Here is a 23,185-nt window from a genome sequence, read left to right on the forward strand (position 1 = left end):
AGGATTAATCGTGGCTTCCTCATGAAGCAAATTGTGCAATCTTGGGCAAATATTTTATTTTATTGATCCTCCTGTTCCTCACTACTGCATATTAAGGCACCTTAAAAAACGGGAGTTCACTATACCAGCTGCACAAAACTGTATTGTGTTTGTTTTAATAGACCATAATGCTTCTCTCTTACAATTTGTGCCACATACAAGATTCACATGAGATCTCTCTTGCCTCTTAGTTCACTAATGGCACTGTCACCAGAGTGGGGTGGCGGGGCTAAGTGTATGTTTAACAACCATCACTTTTAATAAGTACTTCTTTAGCAATATTATCAAAGCTTTCATGTGTTAAATAAATAGACTTTGTCATATTTTAGTTGATGTTTGTTGTGTGATTTAAATGGCAAATATTGTCAGACTCGCACACGGGCCCGTGGGCCGACTATGGCTCGCCTCGCCCTGTTAATGTGTTTGCTCGACCATCTCTAAGGTTAAGTGGTAGGCTTGTATATACATCCTGTAAATGTGGGTGTACTTGTAAAGTGCACTACGACTCCAAGGAGTATCTAGGCGCTGAAGACCGCTGGGGAACCCGTCCTGGTTTTCCCTGTGAGATGGTCCCTTTCTGGGTGTTCCCAAGGTGAAACCAGGCATCCCTGGCGTCTGTGGGGGGCCATTGTAGAGATGAGGCAAGCTTAATGCCCAGAGTTGCCAAGTGTGTTCCCTGGTTAGAGTTGGCACCGAGGCGAGAATTATCAAGTCCGTTTTGACCCTGGTCCACGACCCTGCCGTGTCGGGAATTGAACCCTGGTCCGGGCCGTTCTCTGCTTACGGGTCTGCTGCCTCTAACCAGTATCCACACCAGTGAGCCACACCATGCGCGTGGTCTTCTGTAAGCGGCTTTAATTAAACATTCGACGAGCAATTTCCTGTCGCTACACCAGGTGGTAACATTCCTCATGAGTTAAATACGGAGTCTCATAAAGTTATACTTTTGACACATAGAAAAAAGGCAAACAGAGAAAAGGCTTGATGTTACATAGATGAATAGAAGCGAGAAGATTGGACAGTACCAACAACATTGTATGATTAATCACACCCCATCTGTCTATGTCATAGAAAATCAAAGATGCACTCATAACGTGTAAAATGCCTTTCATACATGAATACATGTACACAACGGCTTTAAGAAAACATGAGACTACCCTTCGACTCCCAGACTGTGGTGCTCGGCCGTGTATCTTTAAGAGTGCGAGTCACCTGTTGCAATGAGACTGGTAACTATCACATCTGAAGGCACCAAAGGAACTGAAGATTAAACGATAGGACAATGAAAATAAGCAATTCTCCTTATGAACTAAATTGTTCCGGTTAAGATCTGCCTCTGAGATGCTTTTCCTGGCTGTCAGTGCGTTTGTTTCTCTGTGCAGCCGGCTCAGCCTGGCACTTGCGTGTCTCCCTGGCTTTAGTTTTCATTCCCCCCCTGCTCGCTGCTTCCTGTCCTCACCACACGCAGCCCCCTCTCCCAAGAACGAAACACAATCTCCTAAACAGCGGCCTGGTGGGGGGCGGGGTGCTGATTGGCTGGCGCGGTCCCCTGACAGGCCCGCCCCGCCCCCGCGGCTTCAGCTGACAGACACGCTGTTTGTGTTTGCGAGGCAGTCCTTCCCACCTGGCCGCCCCTCTCCTCTTGCAGCTGCACTGGGAGCCGGTCCCTGGTGACCCGCGCCGGGCTGCAGCTAGGATCACAGAGGCTGCGTGGACCGGTCCCATGATGCCAGCAGTGCCAAGCGACACCATGGAGCACCGGTGAGTGGGAATTTAAGCAAATGACGTTAATTATTAAGTGTCATCGCTGTAGCGGCATGTGACATGCTGCCTCTGCAGTTGTGCAAGGTGTGTTTAAAATGTTGTATCTTGCTTGCAGAGAACCAGGCTTCGCAGCTAATGCTTGGAGAGAGCTTGAGCGCATACTGTTTTGCAGGCTGTTTTGAGGCAATATTGCTGGTGATGTAACTTCAGGGGCATATGCTTTCGCTTCTAGAGGCAGACTGCAATAGATATTTTATAATCTAATATTCAGAGTAAAAAAAAAACGAATCGAAAGGACCAATTCATCATGCAAATCGAAAGCCTACTTTCTCTGTTAGTGCCACAGATGACTGAGTTGTTGCTTTTAAAGTTGTTGTACTTATGCTTGCTTATGACTAGAAGCAATTGAGACTTTTGAACATTGGTCTGACATGAGCCCTACAGAGCCGCTTACAGGAAAGCGCTCTGCGATTTACTGCTAGTTTATACACATTTTGTGCCAACATTTGCGTACTTTACTCTGTTGTAATTTTGGACCAAGATTTACAGCGACATCCATTTCGGACATTTTTTTCATTGGTCAGTGGATGCTGTTGTCAGTCTTCCACTTGGGTAGTGAAGATGGCTCAGCAAAATTCCAGCAGCTTCCTTGCATTCAACGCCTCGGCATGGTTAGTAAGCGCTACAAGGGCACAGTCCGTTCTAAAATATACCACTAAATGCCAGATAGATAGATAGATAGATAGATAGATATTTTATTTTGCACTCAACTCCATACTGTTGATCCTGAATAAAACAATAAAGAACATTATTTAATGGAAAAGTGCTGCCACAGCAGTGAGCCAGGCTGGGGCAGAAGGGAGTGGGTTCCCTCTTGAGGTACTCTGCTGCCAGATTGAGAAAGTGGGGGTGTTCTGCAGAGATGAATTTACGATTGAAAACGCTGTGGAGAAGGTGGGTTTAGATGGTTGACTCCACAAAAAGTGAACATACAATATTAACAACTCCAGTCTTGGCTTCTCAATGAATGGATTTTTAACAGCGGAAGGTTGTGCTGATGTAAAGTGTGTACAGCTCATAATGTAGACATATGATTTGATCTTGCCTGTTAGGACTTGAACCTTTCAAGGAGCCAGAACACGTATCAACGTTGTAGTGAGTAAGCAGGTTCCTTCCAACAAACAAGCCCCACCTGTAAGCATCTACTCCGGGACAGATTCTCATTCTTCCTATTGTAGATGTGCATATAAAGTCTAAGAAGAGCAGACTTCTGTAAGAATTGTAGGTCAGTAAAAAGTACACTAACTCCCCCCCCTGCCATTTTTGCTGCCTTGAGAACTGATATACAATCAATCCCTTTCTATAACTCTCACCAAATCTATAGCTGGCACCAAAATGTATTTTGCCTGAAATAGTCTAAATTGTTTCTGAAACAATAGTACTCAGTTCATCTACCTTAGAAGGATGAAAGGTTAGGACATAACTGTCAGGTTTCAAATCTGTTCTTTAATGTGGTATTAATTACTTGGCTACCACATAGTGGCCTGAAGGCCCTTAAACATTGCTTAATCTTAGGGTAAACAGACAAAGTCCCACTAAGTAAACAGTGATGTCTTTCTTTTCTCTGAATCGCAGAATGATAATGAGTGTCCACGGTAGGCCTTAAAATTTGGTTTGATGGATTGGTCATTTAAATGGAAAGGACCTACCTCCAATGTAAGCCCTGTGGAAGTGGGGTACCACACATGGTGTCTCTGATGCAGGCCATAATGTCCACGCCTGGTTTGAGGTCATGTATGAAGGACCCGAGTAACCGACTCCTAGGTATGTAAATCTCACAGGCCTTGAACTCAATCCACCTACAGAAATGGAGGCAGTAGTAGGAGTGCAAGGTTGGCGAGATGTGGTTTCTACACTTTGCTCTCACAAACTGCTGCATTCTAAATATTCCAAAGGGCTTAATCAGATATTCCAGGCGCAACAGTGAACACTGTCACCCAAGATCAGTATAGAGACTAAGAATAATTTTATGATTACATTTTTTTCAGATGGATACAGAAAAGAAAGCCTTTTCTTAAAGATTTTGGTTGAGAAAAGTCCAAAGAGACTGCAGTAGTTTGATGATTGACAATTAAAAAATGCTTATTCACAAAGAAAGGGATATGTGAGTATTGCTTATGACTGTGACTGATAGTTGAACGTTCAGTGGCCATCCCTATTTCCACTCACCAAAACTTTGACTCTATTTTTGTTGAATTTGAGGCACTTCGCTTTGATTATATTACAACAAGCAAATGTTAGCTTTGGGAGTGATCAAGATCACCACCTCGTCCAAAATGACTTATTTCTCACAATCATTGTTTTAATGAGAAAACTTAATGATGCCATCAGTGCTGTTAAAGTGCAAATATAGAAGATTGGATATAGGGAAGAGCCATTCGGCGCCCCCAACTGAAGGGGCACTTGTTTTCCTTGAGAACCTTTATCGGTTTAGATGTATATGGCTCTTTTAGGGTTCTACACAGGGATTGCTGATAATCAACTCACTGTGTTTATTCAGTGTCAATAACTCGATAGAATGCATACCCAATGATGGAGGCACCGAAAAGAGAACGTGCATTATGCCCATGCTTGGTGTTAGGTCGAGGACTGGCAAGAGATGTACTTATCACCCCCACTCTAAATTAAACACAATCTACAAGGCTGGCGACGGTGCACTGGGACTGCAACCACCGCCCCTAAAGGTAGGAGCGAGAGGGAAGCATTCAGTCTGAGTTACAGACAACTTCACAAGAGAAATAGTTGCATCCGTACTCTTGTCTTTGAAATATTAATTTTATTTTGTAGAAAGAAACAGGATATGTGCCCTGTGCTGAATGGGTCTTTTTAGTAGTACTTTCACAACTGCAGTATAGGTACAGGGCCGTGCCACCCAGGGCACTTCCTGCTTCCTATTTCCTGTTTACTAGCAGAATTACATCTACATGTTACCAGTACGAGGAGAGGAGTCACTTTCCCTGGCTGTCGAACAAAGAGACATTCATCACTGTCACTGGCCCGTAGAGATGTCCCTCACTAACACTGTGAAATTCGGGGAGGGCAGGAGAGAGAGGGTGTAATACAGGCAGCTCTTGGCAGACTCCTAGTTCTTGTAGCACAATGGTCATTTAACAGCTCAAAACATCTCCACACTCGGGCATACTGTGGCGCTCTAGTCAGGTACTAACTTCAGGCTCTACAAGGGTTGCCAGATCTCCCTATATTCAGAAAAGGGGGTGGTGATGAACAGAGTGTCTGAATTAAGCAGACCACTCTTACCCAGTCCAAAGATCAGGGCTTGATCCATCACCGTTATTTAGCTCACTGCCCCATCCCAGCTCAGAACCTGGCTATATGCAAATTAGTCTGTCCCTGGCCCAGTGCATCATGGGAACAGGGCAGACCAAACTACCAAGCCAATTCTTCACCAGAAAGGAGACAAGCTACCGGGGACCGGTTTCTGGCATTTCAGCCTCGTCGGCCCAGCTTGCTTGAATCCTGATGGAGCAGTGAGCAAGGGACTCATGTCTGAGTATACCCTGCCACACCTATAGTGGCCAAAAACGATTCAGAAAAGGGGGTGGTGATGAACAGAGTGTCTGAATTAAGCAGACCACTCTTACCCAGTCCAAAGATCAGGGCTTGATCCATCACCGTTATTTAGCTCACTGCCCCATCCCAGCTCAGAACCTGGCTATATGCAAATTAGTCTGTCCCTGGCCCAGTGCATCATGGGAACAGGGCAGACCAAACTACCAAGCCAATTCTTCACCAGAAAGGAGACAAGCTACCGGGGACCGGTTTCTGGCATTTCAGCCTCGTCGGCCCGGCTTGCTTGAATCCTGATGGAGCAGTGAGCAAGGGACTCATGTCTGAGTATACCCTGGCTCCCTTGCTCATTGCACCATCAGGATTCAAGCAAGCCGGGCCGACGACACCTGAAATGGCAGAAACCGGTCCCCGGAAGCTTGTTTCCTTCCCAGTACAAGAATTGGCTTGGTAGTTTGGTTTGCCCTGTTCCCATCATGCACTGGGACAGGAACAGACTAATTTGCATATAGCCAAGTTCTGAGCTGGGATGGTGCAGTGAGCTAAAAAACGGTGATGGATCAAGCCCTGATCTTTGAACTGGGTAAGACTGGTCTGCTTAATTCAGGCACTCTGTTCATCACCACCCCCTTTTCTGAATCATTTTGTCCACCATAAGCGTGGAAGGGTATACTCAGATGTGAGTCCCTTGCTCATTGCACCATCAGGATTCAAGCAAGCCGGGCCGACGACGCCTGAAATGGCAGAAACCGGTCCCCGGAAGCTTGTTTCCTTCCCAGTACAAGAATTGGCTTGGTAGTTTGGTTTGCCCTGTTCCCATCATGCACTGGGACAGGAACAGACTAATTTGCATATAGCCAAGTTCTGCGCTGGGATGGTGCAGTGAGCTAAAAAACGGTGATGGATCAAGCCCTGATCTTTGGACTGGGTAAGAGTGGTCTGCTTAATTCAGGCACTCTGTTCATCACCACCCCCTTTTCTGAATCATTTTGTCCACCATAAGCGTGGAAGGGTATACTCAGATGTGAGTCCCTTGCTCATTGCACCATCAGGATTCAAGCAAGCCGGGCCGACGACGCCTGAAATGGCAGAAACCGGTCCCCGGAAGCTTGTTTCCTTCCCAGTACAAGAATTGGCTTGGTAGTTTGGTTTGCCCTGTTCCCATCATGCACTGGGACAGGAACAGACTAATTTGCATATAGCCAAGTTCTGAGCTGGGATGGTGCAGTGAGCTAAAAAACGGTGATGGATCAAGCCCTGATCTTTGGACTGGGTAAGAGTGGTCTGCTTAATTCAGGCACTCTGTTCATCACCACCCCCTTTTCTGAATCATTTTGTCCACCATAAGCGTGGAAGGGTATACTCAGATGTGAGTCCCTTGCTCATTGCACCATCAGGATTCAAGCAAGCCGGGCCGACGACGCCTGAAATGGCAGAAACCGGTCCCCGGAAGCTTGTTTCCTTCCCAGTACAAGAATTGGCTTGGTAGTTTGGTTTGCCCTGTTCCCATCATGCACTGGGACAGGAACAGACTAATTTGCATATAGCCAAGTTCTGAGCTGGGATGGTGCAGTGAGCTAAAAAACGGTGATGGATCAAGCCCTGATCTTTGGACTGGGTAAGAGTGGTCTGCTTAATTCACGCACTCTGTTCATCACCACCCCCTTTTCTGAATCGGATCTCCCTATATTGGCAGAGCTCCATGTTGCCAACCCTGGTTTTATAATAACAGATTTGTATTTATTTATCAGATGGATTCGTAAAATTGGTTCAATTGAAGCAAACAACTACCAGAGTCCATCACCATTACATTTAATGTAGGGCAATCATTAATTTAATGTAAATGGGCAGGTACTGTCCGGTACTGAGTACACGCACTTCTTTAATTTGAAAGGGCGAGTGCTTGCACTTCTCATTAATGCTCCATACATTTAATGGGAGACTACGGGCACTTCTCACGAGCTAACAGGTACTCTAAAGAGTGAGTACCTGCACTTTTATATTTCCATTTAAAGCACTGACCAGAGTGCATTAATTTGTCAGATGAAAACATAGGACTAGAAAAAGGCTGACCCAGTTATCAGTGCTCTTTGCAGTGAACACTGGGCACCTGTTATGGCTTTCAGGGTAAATAGGTGGTACTCTGTTCCTTTTGTGTTCTTTGGAGCATGGCGTTTCCATAGCTTGTGAGTTGGTTTCTGGCTGGCTAGGGACGCTTGGCTTGGTACTTAATAAAGTCTACATATATCCCATGGACTGTTCCATGTACGATTCCACAACATCACCCTACCTGGGGACGAGCGTATGGGGACCATTGGTAAGGCCATGGGAGGGCGAACTGGAGGAAAGTGGCGAGCAGAGGTAAAAAAAGAGGCAGCAAGGAGAAAGCTGTGGTACAGGAGGGGGAAATCTTCGGGGAATAAGGGCTGAGACCTACAAAGGTTGTCTCCAGAGCAGTATGAGAACACAGATGCCAAAATCCGTAGGAAGAAAAGGCTGAATAAGAAAAGAGATGAGGTCAAAGGCAAGAAAAGCCAATAGCCTTTGCGGAAGCTAACTGATGACTCTATTTTGTTGCGCCTCCATGATTCCGCGCAATCGTAGACTTTACTTTACAGCAAATTGTAAGTGGAGATTTGGAGATTTGGAATCCCGGTTCACTTTCTTGGACTGAAGTGCCAGATTATTATGCTTTGTAAATGCAAGCCATGTGTACTAAATGCTCTGTGTCCTCGGTAAGAATGTCATTTGGTAAGATGGATAAATCAGTGAATAAAAGAACGGACAGATTGGCAGATCAGCCAGAAGACAGATGGACGGATTGAGGTGCTGGGCTAGGAACGAAATCCTGGCTACTTTACTGGAGATGATTCTGAATTGGATACATTCCTTCAGGGATGTTTGCCTCCCTATGTTGTGAAAGACTGCACTGCCTTACAGTGGACTTTGTTTGTCACTCAGCTCCTCATTGTGTCAGGGCTTACTGACCCCAACTAAAAACATGTATTGACAAGTAACGCATAAGTGCACAGTACTTTCACTTGACCAATATTACAAGGAATACAGTCTTATTCTTGCCGTCTGCAAAATAATGTAGACCTTTTTTCTTGCTCCTAACATCACCAAAGCTGGACTTACTAGAGCCCAGTTGTTGATCTGCCTAGTCACAGATTGTACTTGTGTTGATATAGAGGCATGTCAGCATCATCAGGGTCAAACTGTTGTATTGGTCTTACAGGAGTGTCGCAGGGAGCAGGCACTTACAAGTGCCTTCGTTTTTCTGCCAGTCTTAGTGTGTTCATTGCTGTGCATATTAGGCTTGACACATTCATATTTTTTAATGTCACTGAGGTTGACCCAGTGAGATAGACTGATGTTTAGGGGGAGGATTTAGAGGTCAGGTACTAATCCAATATGTTGGAGTGTTCCTAATCCAACATCACCTCTTACACCATCACTTACACTATATCAAACAACAAGGTCATAGAAGGAAAGCTTGAATGAATCTGAGTCTCTGTGTGGTAATGAAGTCCAGACAGATTGTTGAGTTCAAGATGATTTATTGTAGATATGTTGATGAGCCCCACCAGGTGCAGCCAGCATGCAGCTCAGCCCCATCACAACTGTGGCTTTTCTTGACAGACATCCAACATTCCCTAATACATAATCATACTGTAACATTCCTCTGGCAGAGCATGTGGTAGAAAATGGCATGCACAAGCTTGGACAGTAAACTAGGATACAACACTCTGACTGGCCCGCATTCCAGATCGTCATTTTCCTCTGACTATGCCACTCTTGACAGAATATGCAAATTAGTCTTGATCTGACTCCAATAGGAACAGGCCAACCCAAAGTGCAAAGCCAGGTCCTGTCCCAAATAGAGAACAAGCAACCACTCACAGAGTTTACCTCCTCAGTAAGGTATATCTTGAGTCCTACAGCACAGTGAGCACACAGCCCTGTTATTGACATAACCTTCACACTTAGGGCATCCACAGCAGCAAACAGAAAGATGATGAAAGTAATGCTTGATATAATCTCTGCTCCTGGCAATCCCTCAGGCTGCACTACAGACCATCAATTTTTTGTCCACTATGCCTCTCTAGGAAGCTACATCCGCTTCTTTGTCATACACCACATTCTACTCTGTACAACACCACCACCACACTCTCACTATATACTGCTTTGTACAACGGCACCACCCTCTAACATTCATCATATGTATAATTCACCTACACCTCATATTCCAATCTAAACACCTGACTCTGCCCCGCACATCAACCAAACACTACTGCTCAACATACATCCTACACATACATCCCAACCGCCTCCTACATCCTACTCCATCTACCATCTACTCTCTATCTAACTACCAACTTCCTACACAACCACATCAACATCTACCCATCCACACTGTGCAACATAAACTACATCTTTCCCCAGGACAACCCATATTCTTACACATACTCCATACACCATCAACATCCTACTAAACTACTCCCTACAGTACCACCAAAACCCTGCATTGTCACTGGCTCTCAAAATTTTACATAACCATGTACATTGTCTGTACGTTTACAAGAAAGGCAAGGTAAAGCAGCTGTTTAGAGTGCCACATAGTGGCAGTGCCGAATTACTGTGCAACGCTAGAAAAAAAACTTTTGAACTATATATGAGGAGCCCACTAGGAGACAAGACTGTGTGGCACATTGTTTGAGCAACACAAGGATATCTATAGGAAATATATGGGAAATGCAGGCCTATTAGAGCAAATTGATAAAGTTTGAACTCTCACCTGCTTCTGACATCCAATGCCTCTAACACTGCCAGAACATCGTCCAGGCCAGGATGTCCAGGATACCCAGTTTTTTGCCAATAACAACAAACAAGAATTTGTAGAAACCTTGCTCAATTACATGAACTGTGACAGCTTTGAAACCTGACTTTCTTCGAATGTGAAGTCTCTTGGATTCACCCTTGACACAAAACTCACCCTCAATGAACACATTACCAAAAAGCAAAAAAGGCCTTGTTCCAGTTCTCTCTTCTAAAGAAAGTGAAGCAGTTTCTTCTAGAAAGCAACTTCAGAACTGCTGTTCAAGCTGTCATACTCTCACATTTGGATGGCGATAATGCCCTGCTACATGGCATGCTAGACTCCACACTGGCACCTCTTATCAGCATCCTACACACAGCTGGACTTCTCATCCAGGACCTGAAGAAATATGGTCACATCACCCCCATCCTGATGGAACTTCCTTGCTTCCCTTGGCAGCCAGTACTATGTTCAGAACCAACTGCATACCTGCCAACTAGAAAAACAATCTGTCTGTGTGAGGAGGGGCGGAGTCATGAAGGGGTTTGGCCTAATAGCAGAAGTACCTACAAGGCACCTTTGAACCCCACCTCAACCTCAGGCCCCCTCCCACCCAAAGAAAAGTTTGCCAAGGCTGGTACCGACGTCCTGGGCTGTTTTTACACCCCTTAATGGATGTCAGCAGTTTAAAACCTTGGAAAACCGCTATCTATAGTAGTTCTCAGCTCTTTTTTGCTGCCACTGTGTGATATTGGCTCCTCACCAGGAGACAGCGATGGAAGCCGATATCGTGTGTCACACGGTGGCACCGGGTGAGTTGGCAGGTATACAGCTGCATCATTTACAAAGCCACCATGACCAGCAGCCCCGCTTATTTTGTAGAAAAGCTCACCATCCCTGCTGATTGTTGGAACACCTGCAGCCAGCATACCATCAGATTGCAGACTACGAAGTGTAAAAAAAGAAAAAAATCAGGCAGTAGGTCTTTTTTTATTTATCCTGGCACTCAGGATTGGAAACAACCTCTGTATCCATGAGGACTAGCCCAACACTACTCCCTTGTAGAAAGAGGTGAAGATTCACATCTTTAAGGAACACTACATCACAATGCATTAACCATCCACATCCCGGCTATCTCTCCTATCACTCGCTGACTTTATGCTTGTCTTTGACCCTCTACAGAACTTCACAGCCTTTTAGCTAGGTTTGCACGACAGAATACCATATCAAGACATACATAAATATTTTATTTAGTCTAGAGCATTGGAAATTCTTGCACTGTTCTGGACCCACATACTATGCAGAATGTTATTATTTTCTTAATTTAAAAAAACATTACAAGTAGAGATGTGTTCAAAACAGTACACATTCCTCAGCAGCAAAACAAAAGGAACCTCCTCATATTTCTTACAACATCCACAACACCTTAAGCTTACAGCACCAGCAGCACCCTACTCAAGCTACACCCTACTCCATCAACATCTTACAGCCTCTGCACCTTGTCCCTATACAGCTCTAACCACATGTTCCCTTCACACTTCTGCACCACTATGTCACCCTAGACATCAGGATCCAGGAGAAGCACTTCCCCGCCTTATACTCCAACCCTAGAGTGTTGCTTCTTATCCATTATAACCCAGCCAACTACCTACACTATTAACCCACACTCTACTCCACCACCTACACCATACACACCTGCATTCCCAAATTACATTCACTATCCTACCTGCACCCTCACCTATACCTCCACTTTACACATATATCACCACTAACACCTTACACTCACACAACATAGACAAACACCAACAATTAAACCCTCACTCCTTCTTCTCTACTCTAACCATATGCCAACACCACCTATATGCACACACAATCACCTGATGCCCAACCTACACTACCACATATGCTATATACTCTCACTTAGACTCCATCTATTATCCTATAGAGCCTGCACACTATACCATGCAGTACCTACATCATTTACACTGCACTCTATCTACACACTGCATATTTGTATATTGTTCGCATTCACCAACCACATCTTACACGTGACCTTTACCCCATACAAAAAGCATCACCTACACCCTAGAATACCCACCTCCCACACCATACACTGTCCTAAACCACCTACACCGTACACATCTATATTACACAAACCACAACTGCCTCCCTGCTGCGGTTGGGGGTTACATGGGTCTATTTCCTGTATGGCCCTGCCTTCTCTGCAGGGCCTGTGGTCAGGGTTTTTTGTTCCTTGCTTTTCCGGGTCTTTTGACTGACGTCCCACGCCAATTGAATGGGAAGAGTTTCTAGGCATCTTCCTAGAGCTAGGCTGTGGTTTGCTGCTTTTCGTGTTTATCAGGGCTGCCCTGCTCCATTAGGTGAACCCACCAATCAGGATGTCAGTCGATTCTTGGGCCTCCTTCTTTGCTGGCCTCAAGACTGTGGGGTTTCCCTTTCTCATTACTCATTCCCTGGCCATTCCTCTGTCTTGGAGGGGTGTCCCTGGATGTTCCTAATCTCTGGCCTTGCTTTGGGTTTCCCATGCACACTTGCTAGGCTTGTGGCTTATAGGTGGTTACCTGGATCTTACTTTCCGGTGATATTTTTTTTTTATCTTGGAGGCCGGTGCCAGTGTAGATTTTTGGTCTCCGACCAGCCTTCTCTTGCCTCTGTTGTCAAGGGTATTTGCCATTTCAGATGCCTTCTTTGCCTGTGCACAGTGTTGACATTTCTGGATCTTTCCCCCAGGTTAGGTGCCCTTGGCTGACCTATGTCTAGGTTTTCCCCTTTTGGCAATACAGATGTGGGAAAGTTATGGTGTCCTAGTAGAGGCTCTCTATTTTTGGGCTTCATCCATTTTTTGGTTCAAGGTTCCTTTGACCATAGTTCACCATGGGACTTTGGAGTTCTTCTGCAGAGGTTGATTTTGCACAGAGGTTCTTCACCTAGTAATGAGATGTGACGTGAAGATATCTGTGTTGTGTGAGCCTTCTCAGATTGTTGTTTCAGACCTCTCTTTGGTCTCCTCCTTCCTATTGCACCCTTTTTCCTTTGTACTTCCACAGTAGTCTTGGGTCTTGAGTTCCGGCATGTCTGGTTTACATTTGTTTACTTGCTTGTGGGACTGATGGAGCTAATTTCTGATCACTCTGGTTGCTTCTTTTGTTGTACACTGGGCATAGAATTTGGCCCTGACCTATTTGTTTCCTTGTGCCCCCTGTAGGGCTAGGGGTTTTTGGTGTTTAGCTTTGGCTACTCTGTTTCCTTTTGTGCTCCCTGCAAGCCTTGGTGCGTGAAGTGTTTGGCGTTTGTCACTATGGTTTCCTATTATGCTGTCTGCTGTGCTTGGGGTTTTGGGTGTATAGCCGTGGCTGCTTTACCTTCCTCTTGACCTGAACTCCCTGTTGAGTTGAAGTGTGCTGGTGAAGGACTTGACCACTCTGACATTCTCACCTGCTCCCTGCTTGGTTTGTAGCTTATGGGTTAGGCCTTGGTTTCTCTTGCTTTCTCTTTGGCCCCTGGCAGGGCTGAAGCTTCGGGATGTATGCATAAGCCATTTTAGCTTATGCACTCTATAGGATTTGGGAGTTGGTGCTATCCATCCAGGGCCACTTTGCTTTCCTGTATGTCCCTGTTGGGTGTGGAGGAGTGGTTAGGTGTTAAGCCTAACTGCTCTTTTTCCTGGTTGCTGTCTGCTGCGTTTGAGGCTCTAGCCCTGGCTTCCAAAGGATTTGTTTTTACATGTTGTGGCTCTTTTTTTCTGTCTTAGGTTCAGGGTTCTCTTGCTTGTTTTAAACTGTGGTTGGCTCTAGGTTTTCCCATGTGTCCCCGGGTACATTTTGAGTATTTACTTCCTGGGCCTTGTCTCTGTTAGGCTGGCATCTTTTCTGCCCCCTTGAACTGAGGTGTTCTAGTAGTTCATCATTTGTTTACACTCTGAGACGTCCGGTCCTGCTGTCTGTTGCCATCAGGTCTTACAACCCTGTTCTGTGGTTCTTTTTGGCTACATGCCCCATGGTCTTGACTGTCATAGTCTCCATTGAACGGACTGGTGATTGACTAGTTCTAGGCTCCCTTTGAGGCTGCTTTTTGTGCTCACTAGAATTGTCCTCTCCTGTGCTTGGCTGAGGGAAAGAGTGGATAGTGGTCCACTGCCATTCTGTGCCATTGCCTTCTGGCTGGCCTCATGTTTGCTGGGGAGGTGGGTGAATTGACTGCTTGCTTTCTTGCTTGCCTTCTGGGGGTGGTTCTCTGTTGGGATGCACCATAACTCCTTTGGTAGGGTTTTAGTTCTCTCTTCAGTATTTCAATATTGCTTGACTTTTATTGATCTTCCCTCTTTATGGTGGCTTCCTTCTCTGGTCTTGCAGAGCTGTCTTTTTGGCTTGGCTTTGATGCAGTTACTGTGAGTATTTTTTGCTCATTTGTCACCAGCTTGTCTCACTTCGGTTTCTGGTGGCATTTTTCTTGTTCATTGAGAGGTGGCCTTTCTGCTATGTTGGATCATTTGGAATGGGTGTTACTTGGTGGTTTTTCTTTTGAACCCCCAATTGTTCTATTCCTTTTCCTGCATCTGGTCACAATCGTGGCTCTTGTCTCCGTCTGTGCCTCTGTTTGGCCAACTAGTTGTTGGATCTGGACATTGCTCCTTCTTTGGGGCGTCTTGTGTAAGTTGATTTTGGTTGTTCCGGATGAAGATTTGAGTTTACTGCTCTACTATATCCTCAATTAGTAAAGACCATGACAAGGTGGGTTGAGGAGGTACTGCGTCAATTACTCACTGGTAATATTCAGAACTCTGATTACCATCCTTCCCAGTACTTGAGGTTAACCTTCACTTCACATGCCCTTGGCCTCAACCCCTGCTGCTTGTGGCTTTCAGGATGTATAGTGGATCTCTGCACTTAAGAGGGGCCATCTCACGTGGTAGCTGCAGGATTACAGTGATTTCATTTATTTATTTAAAAAGTTCTAGTTTACTTGTAAGTACCATGGATTTATGTGGGAGAGAAAGGTAAAACAAAAAACACTGATTCAGGGAAGGTGAGAGAGAAAACATAAACAAGGCAGATAAAACAAGGTTTTGAAAGCTTTCTTGAACGCCAGATGATATTGCAGGCAACATATTGTTAGGAGGAGACTGTTCCACGGCATATGGCAGCGATAACGGAGAGAGAAAAATTGCATATGAGCAGTAACAAAAATGTGCTAGAAAAGGAGAAGTGAGAAAGAAGTTAACAAATATTGACTCGCACACTCACCTATGGACCTGCCCTGAGCCGCCACTGCCGAGAGTCTTGTGGGGGCCATTTCTGTCAGATGAGGGCATTGCGCAGGAGGGAGCCGCCACCGCCGAGAGTCACTGGGGGCCATAGTTGTTCGTCGGGGACGCTGGAGGCAGGAGAACTACACCTCCCAGCATCCTTTGTGGCCACCGACGCACGCAGAGAGCGCCAGGAGGCGCCCAAAAGAATGGTTGGGCTCCCGCAGCGCGGGACGCGTGCGGGCGTACCCGGGCCAAGGGCGGGCCCGTCCACGCCTGTCGTAGCCCGGAGGAGGCTGGACTGGGCCACCCCCCGAATATTTTCAGTATCGTAAGGAACTGTACATTTTTATCTGCGGATTATTGTTCTGAAATTGACTGGTATTTATTGCTGGAGCACGCTGACCTGTACGTATCTCAATAATGGCGGCACGTGCAGTGAAGGAGAGGAGGGCAGCGGTAGCCGGGGGGGGGAACAGTAAGTGGGATACTTGACCAATTTATTACCAGGGCAACGTCGGTACTTGAACACGAAATAGCCCCGACAGAGCGCCGCTTGTCGCTTGAACCAATGTATGCAAGGCGATCATCACTAGGACCCATAATGCTGGCTCCTCCCCAAACCAAGTAGACGGGCAAATTATTAATAATATATGCATTACTGAGGGAGTTAATATCGAAGAAGTGGAGGAAAGTCGACTGGACAGACCAGTGTCCCCTAACGTCTCACCGAGCATCCTAGCTAGGGAAGATGCTCCTAATACTGTTGCATCTCACCCCTTAAAAAGGTCCTGTGTGAAAAATAGTACAAAACCCCAAATCCCAAAACGAATGACAGGTCCAAACAACAATACGGGTAAGAGAAAGCGGGAAGGGGGTACCGACAAGGGGAGAAGCTCTAAGATAATAAAAAGCTCCAAATTGCCCACCAGTATTATAGAAGAGGCTGTGACCACTCAACCTATTGTAATGCCTACAAAACCACTGCCACTTACCCCTCTGTTAACACTACCAACCACAAAGGTGGTTGACTTGCACCGCTACCACCTGAAGGCTATATGCCTCAAGTGGAACAGCTGATGAAGTCACTTATCTTACCCCTCCTAGAAAGGATAAAGGCAATTAATGAACGGCTAGAAAGATTTGAGCAGACCACAGTAGAGAATCTGGACAAGATAAAGAATCTGGTTGAGTGTAGACTGAAAATAACCACAGGCGAACTAAATATGTCGAAGGCATCTGTAGCTGTAGTTACTCTTCCACCTCTTCTGACTGGAGCTAACAGAACCCCTGTGGCACTCACTAGAACTAACCAAGGGGCTATACCCACTGATATTGGGACTGGTGACTTAATGAGAAGCTGTAGGGGAGGGGGGAAGAGAGGCAGACTGATGTGAATACTATTGTAAGGCAGGCCAAGGATAATCTAGTGGCAGCTAATGAAACTTCCAATACCCCAAAGAAAAAACCAACCCTAAATTGTATTGATCTACCTCCGGAGTCTGGCCCATACGTTGTTGTACTTGTGGGGGTTCCTGAACTGAAGGATGATAAAACAGAAAGCTATTTAGAGCTGAAAAACAAGGTCATCTTTTGGCTAAATAAGAATAGACCCCTCCCAAGTAGTATCGATGGACAAATCCTGTATGCACGGAGAGTAAGTTGGGTTGGGCAAAGAGTCAAGGACATAGAGGGGGATTCGGTTATTGTCAACTTAAGGGATAGGCGGGTAGTTGGTTGCATCTGTGGTCGTTCTTACCCAAGCGATGGGAGTGCTATTCACACTTACGATCTAAGTTATTTCTACCGCCCAAGCCCAACGTTACCATCTAACCGTAACCCCTTCGGAATGCATTGTGCAGAGGTAATGGATAGATTTAAATATAACTTCCTAATCCCTACATTTAATCGATTTGAGGGGTTATGTGGGCTCGAAGGGGTAGACCGACTGATAGACCAAGGATTGAGTAAATCAGCAATCCTGTATAGAAAATCAGAGGGTGTTGGTAACAAAATGAGCATAGAAGAACATCCCAGGAAGCAAGTAAGGTAAATTTTTAATACTCCGGACCGTATCCTGCGTCTCAACTATAGGGGAGAGGGCTTACATCAGGGCACCAATGCAAACAACAAGGACATGGCCACTGAATTGATTAATGAAACAACTTGTGGACCAAGAAATAAGGATATAATAACACAAGTAAGAGCATACAACCCTCATCTTGTACAGAAGCCCCAGGGTGACACGATTGAAGGTGCCCCTATAACCAGTATCCCGCAAAATGCTAACACTGAGTTTACGCAACTAGTGGAAGCTAATAACAAAAGCCCGAATGGCAATGTATTTGATATAAATATCGAACCCAGTGTCAAACTGAGGTCCTGAAATATAGCAGGCATTAAGAAAAACCTGAGTGACCCTACATGGCAGGAAGACCGTAGCGATATCATATTATTCCAGGAAACTTGGGATGTTGAAAATCATTTTAAAGTTGGCTATAGATCATTTAGCGTACCGGCAATTGCTGCAAATAAAGGCAGCCCTTCGGTAGGTTTGGCAATTTGGACCAAAATTACGCTGGGAATCGATTTCAAGCAAATTGATCCCAATAGCCTAGATATCCTAGGAGTGAAGTTCATGGGACCTAATAAGAGAGAAATTTGTATCCTAAATGTTTATAGTAGGCCTTCAGCTGCAAATAAAGAGACAAAAGTGATTGAGCAGCTGGATAATATTATTTCTTCACTTGATGAGGGAATTCTAATTATTATCGGAGTGGATTTCAACCGTAATTTGAACCGATAATGGGCCTGGAAAATATTTTCGAATCAGAAGACACTGTTAATAACATTCCTGGAATTGTTACCAGCCCTGCAGTGCCATGTTCAATGGCTGCAGCACAGTTATTGCGACTGACTGCAGCACATGGTTTACGTGCTTGCAATGGGCGTTTGCCATTGGACAGCCCTAGCCAGCCAACTTTTCATCGGGGCAGTTATAATAGCCATCTAAACTATCTAATGGTCTCAATCCCTCTCTGGCCGATGGTAAGAGACCTTGTAGTAGAGAACCGCATTGAGAGTGATCATTGCCCACGTAGCTTAACCCTAAGCCCAACTATTTTTAATTTGCTATTTAAGGAAAAGGACTCCCTTCAATATACTGTTATCGACCCATTGATTTCAAACAATCATAGAGCCCTAAAGTGGCCGGCAGTACTGGGGAACGATAGTACTGTCAAGAAAATCTACGAGTTGTATGTAGACCTAATTTCTCCGTATAATAATCTTCAAGTACATGAGATCCCCGTTATGCTGATTCATGAAAACATGTCTCCTGGTCTTCGAGAAATACTAACCAAGATCATCAAGCCACTAAAAAAAGGACAGCGAAATCAAGTTAAGGGAGATATATGGTATGATAAGAGCTGCCGTAGCGCTAAAAAGGAACTTATAGCGGCTGCTAAAAGTAATAATGTGCTAATATTAAGGGAGAAAAGGAGGTGTTATAAGGGGACAATTGCTAAGGCTAAGAAACATTGGGACGAAAAAATTTGGTCTGACCTGTTGGAAGCCTGTAAGGCAAATGACCAGACATTATTCTGGGGCCTGATTGCAACGGGCTCCATAGGTGGAACCCCTAGTAGGGACAAATTTTTGGAAGCCAATGTGTGGTTTTCGCACTTTTCTGAACTATACTCCCCAACCAATACTAAGCCTGCTTATGCTAATGGAGACCCAGGGCCTAATCGGAATGTGACATCCTTGTTCTTTAGTATGGCAGAAACTATTGCTGCCATTAAAGCAATAAAACCAGGGAAGGCCCCCAGCCCGGATAGGATACCTGGGGATCTATGGAAGCATGAAAATATGATATGGGCTCCCTACATAAACTATCTTTGTAATAGCATTGCTAAGGGTGCCCCTATTCCTGATACATGGCGGGGTGCCGAGATAGTAACTGTTTTTAAAAAGGGGGATCGCATGAATCCGGCCCATTATAGACCTATTAGTCTGATTGACGTCTTACAGAAAGTATATGCGAGACAAGTTTTAAGTAAGCTGACTGCTTGGATTGGGGAAACTAGTACCCTAACCAAGTATTAGGCGGGTTTTAGGGACAACATTAGCACAACTGATCAGGTGTTTAGATTTTTATGTATCATCTGAAAATACATAAAAATAAAGCAGGCACACTTATACGTGGTTTTTGTTGACCTCAGGGCAGCTTTTGACCTTGTCCCTAGAAATGCATTATGGTTAAGACTGAGGGACCAGAGGAGGAGGAGCTACGCTAGCAAGCAAGATGGCCGCATAAGCTCCCGGCTCCGCCGACCTCCGCCAGCAGCTCGTATATCCTGCAAGTTATCCTGTTTTCCAACCGGACTCCCGTGTATATGAGGAGTGACTGACTCTGAAGGCGCAATCCCGAACTTTTTATCACACCGGATGATGGAGATGCGCCGTGTTTCATTTTCGGCCTACCTGGGAGTGGAAGCCGGGGCCTCGATTTCTAACCCATCCGGGCTGGAATTGAACAACATCGGCTGTGAACCTTGTGCTTTGTCCGGTCTCCCGAACGGGGACATAATCTACCTGTTTTGAACGGCGATTTCGTATCCTGCCTGCAACGCACACGCCACGGCGTGACACATCGTTTTCTGCGGCCCTGTATCCGACGCCCGGAGACATAGTAAGCTTGTCGGGGGGGGAGTGCGGACGGGAGCCCCGACCAGCGGCGAAGGTGCAAAATTGTGAGGTGAGAGCGCCCGTGGTTGGTGTCCGCTCCAGATTTGCCTGCTTCCCCGGAGTAGCCGGCCTCCGGGGTCTGCATCCTGATCTGTTGCCTACGGGAGGAGATGGAGGGGACGAAAGACACACTACCGCTGCGCGCCGCAATGGCGGCCATTAGAGCGCTCCACTCACAGATCATCGTCAACTACCAGGCACTGTCGGTAACAATGGATGATCTTTGCCGGAGACCGGACAGCGGCATTTTGCCATCATCGCAGCCAGCAGTGCCACCAGTGAAACATCGTGTATCGAACTTCGAGATCCCTGTGCAGACGCCGGATCCCTTTCGCGCTGCTGATTCCTATGAGATAGATTGCGCGCCCGTGGACATTGTCAGCGTCCCTTGCTTGAACCCTATCTCGCTGAATAACACTATGGACAACCTTGACTGCCTTAACAAGATCATCTGTGACTATTGGAAAGTTTTATCATCCATCCACGCTTTTCCTCGCTTGCTCTGTGGGGATCGTGAACTTTTATCCTTTATTTGGCTTGCTCATACTGACTTGAACTTTCGTGAAAACTTTACCTCTCTCATTGTTGCAGTGGCCTGGGTTATAAGTACTCCAGTGGACATTCGTACTGGCCAGGGTTAACTTGTGGGACTTTTTAGGATATGTGAAAATAATTTAATCTGCTGCTGGGATTGTGACCTGTGAAATGGTGGTATGTTTCGTACTTACCCGGATTGATTGTGCATCTCGCTACATTTATTTTGCACTCGTTTCCGGGTGGTCGCGTCTGGTGGAGGGTAAGGGAGTCCGGGAGTGTGTTTTTTTGTCTCTCCTCCTCTGCTTCTTTCTCTCTTTTAGGGACGTTTCTGGGCGACAGGCACGCTGCTAGTGGGTTAGGCCGTAGCCATTGCAGGGGTGCAGGGTGGTGGGGGGGTTTGTTATTTTGCCTTTGTTTTATTCAATGGCCCCTTCTTTCTTCTCTTTCTCTCTCTTTAGGGTATTCCTCTGGGCGACAGGCACGCTGCTAGTTGGGTAGGCCGTAGCCATTGCAGGGGTGCAGGGTGGGGGGTGCGGGATGGTTTGTTATTTTGCCTTTGTTGTGTTCTATGGCCCCTTTTCTTTTTTCTCGCAGGGTCCGGTAGCGATACTTTCGATCTCATCCTGCAGCATATGCGTGGGCGGGGTTTGGGGTGGGTGGTTATGATGATAGATAGGTAGCTTTGTTCTTCTCCCTTAGTGAACATACTGGCGCTTGCATTTTTACTGTTGGTCTATCTTGATCCATGACTGCCTTTTAACGCCTACCCGCATTTTTATACCTCCAGTGTGTAGCTCCGGATATCCTGTATCTTCTTCTTTATCTTGTTTTTGGGGGGGGGGGAGGGTTAAATATAAAATGAAACCTTAGGCATATCCTTGATCTCGAAATGTTTTCAATACATCGTCTATCCTCTACCGCTGCCGGACCCATGGGTTGTCGGCTGAAGAGCTGTGTTATTGGATTTCCTGATACGTTCTGCATACATGTGGTGACCGGCCCCTGTCGATGCAGGGCTCCTTCTGTATTTTGTGTTGAACGATATAATAAAGGTTTTAAAAAAAAAACAACAAAAAAAAAACAACTGAGGGACCAGGGTGTCCCCGGGGAAATCTTGGAACAGATTGTCAGGCTGCACGAGGACAACTACGCCAGGGTGAGATGGGGACCAAATGGAGAACTGACTGATCGTATCAATATAAAGCGCGGTGTTAGGCAAGGATGCGTACTGGCACCTACATTGTTCTCCTTGTACGTTAATGACATACCTGACACCCTCTTGGGCAGCGAGCATGACTCTCCCAAGTTGTGTGGCGACCAAGTGCCTACACTGCTATTCGCAGATGATACTATTTTAATATCACAGACACCAAAAGGATTGCAAAATGTATTAGATTCCTTTCAGTCTTACTGTGATACTAAAGGTTTAGAGATTAATTCGTCTAAACCTAAATATATGGCGATTAATCCCCATAGAGTTTTTAGGAAAACACTGTTAATAATGAAATGATAGAATATGTGCACAATTTTAATTATTTGGGTATTACTTCAGACACTAAAATGAATTGGGAAAACTCAAATAGATAGAAGTAAAACTACCCTCACCCAGAATCTAGTTCCAATAGTGAGACGCCACAAGAGTAGCTACATTAGAGCAGTTTCCCTAGCATTAGAGTTATATAAATACAAAGTCCAATCAGCCTCACTTTATGGGGCCGAATTATGGGTCTATGCTGCTAAATGTGCTTTTACTACATTGGAGAATGTTTTCCTCAGGAAAATACTAGTAATTCCAAGGTGCACAACCTTACTTCCACTCACAATGGATTTAGATATACATCGCACTGACGACCACGCGGCTTTACGACCCTTGTTGTATTGGATCCGCGTGTGGTCAACAGATGAACTAGTAGACTATCAAGACGCCCTAAAAGAAATTATTAAAATAAAAAATGGAACAAGGTTGGTATGGCTGAACCATATTGAGAATTGGTTTGCAAAGTTGGGGCTAAGTCACTACTGGGTAGACCCGGAGAGCCTCTCCTTGCGCTGTAAAAAGTTGCTAAAAGAAAGATACTGGGAATTTGTCCTAAATTCAAAACTGCATAATCAGGAATTGGGGACACTGTCTCTCAAGTATCTTGGTATGAAGACAGTGAGCAGATTTGAATCTTTTATGGATGAGATCTTACCAACCCTAGCTAAAACAATGTATTTAAAATTTCAGTACGGCATACTACAAGTTAAAGTGAATACTGCGAAATGGGTGTGCAACGATGATAATGTAGGGAAGGATGACCTGGTTAAATGTGAACTGTGCAGCATGGGCGCCAAAGAGGATGAGGCGCATGTATTATTTTTCTTTTCTGCTTACACACACCTTAGGAAAAAGTGGATAAAACTGATTTGCCGCCTCTTAGGCT

General features: G+C 45.4%; 1 protein-coding gene across 1 annotated transcript in view; it reads left to right on the forward strand.

The window, feature by feature from the left end:
• Window positions 1-1,672: 1,672 nt before the first annotated feature.
• Window positions 1,673-23,185, forward strand: part of TRIM2 (tripartite motif containing 2) — a 424,869-nt gene continuing 403,356 nt past the window's right edge. The window contains exon 1 of the mRNA XM_078676945.1: window positions 1,673-1,800. The gene's annotated coding sequence lies outside the window, so the exon portion shown is untranslated. The remainder of the gene's footprint in view (window positions 1,801-23,185) is intronic.

Source organism: Lissotriton helveticus, chromosome 2_1 (genome assembly GCF_964261635.1).
Source record: "Lissotriton helveticus chromosome 2_1, aLisHel1.1, whole genome shotgun sequence".
In the NCBI taxonomy this organism is placed as follows: Eukaryota; Metazoa; Chordata; class Amphibia; order Caudata; family Salamandridae; genus Lissotriton; species Lissotriton helveticus.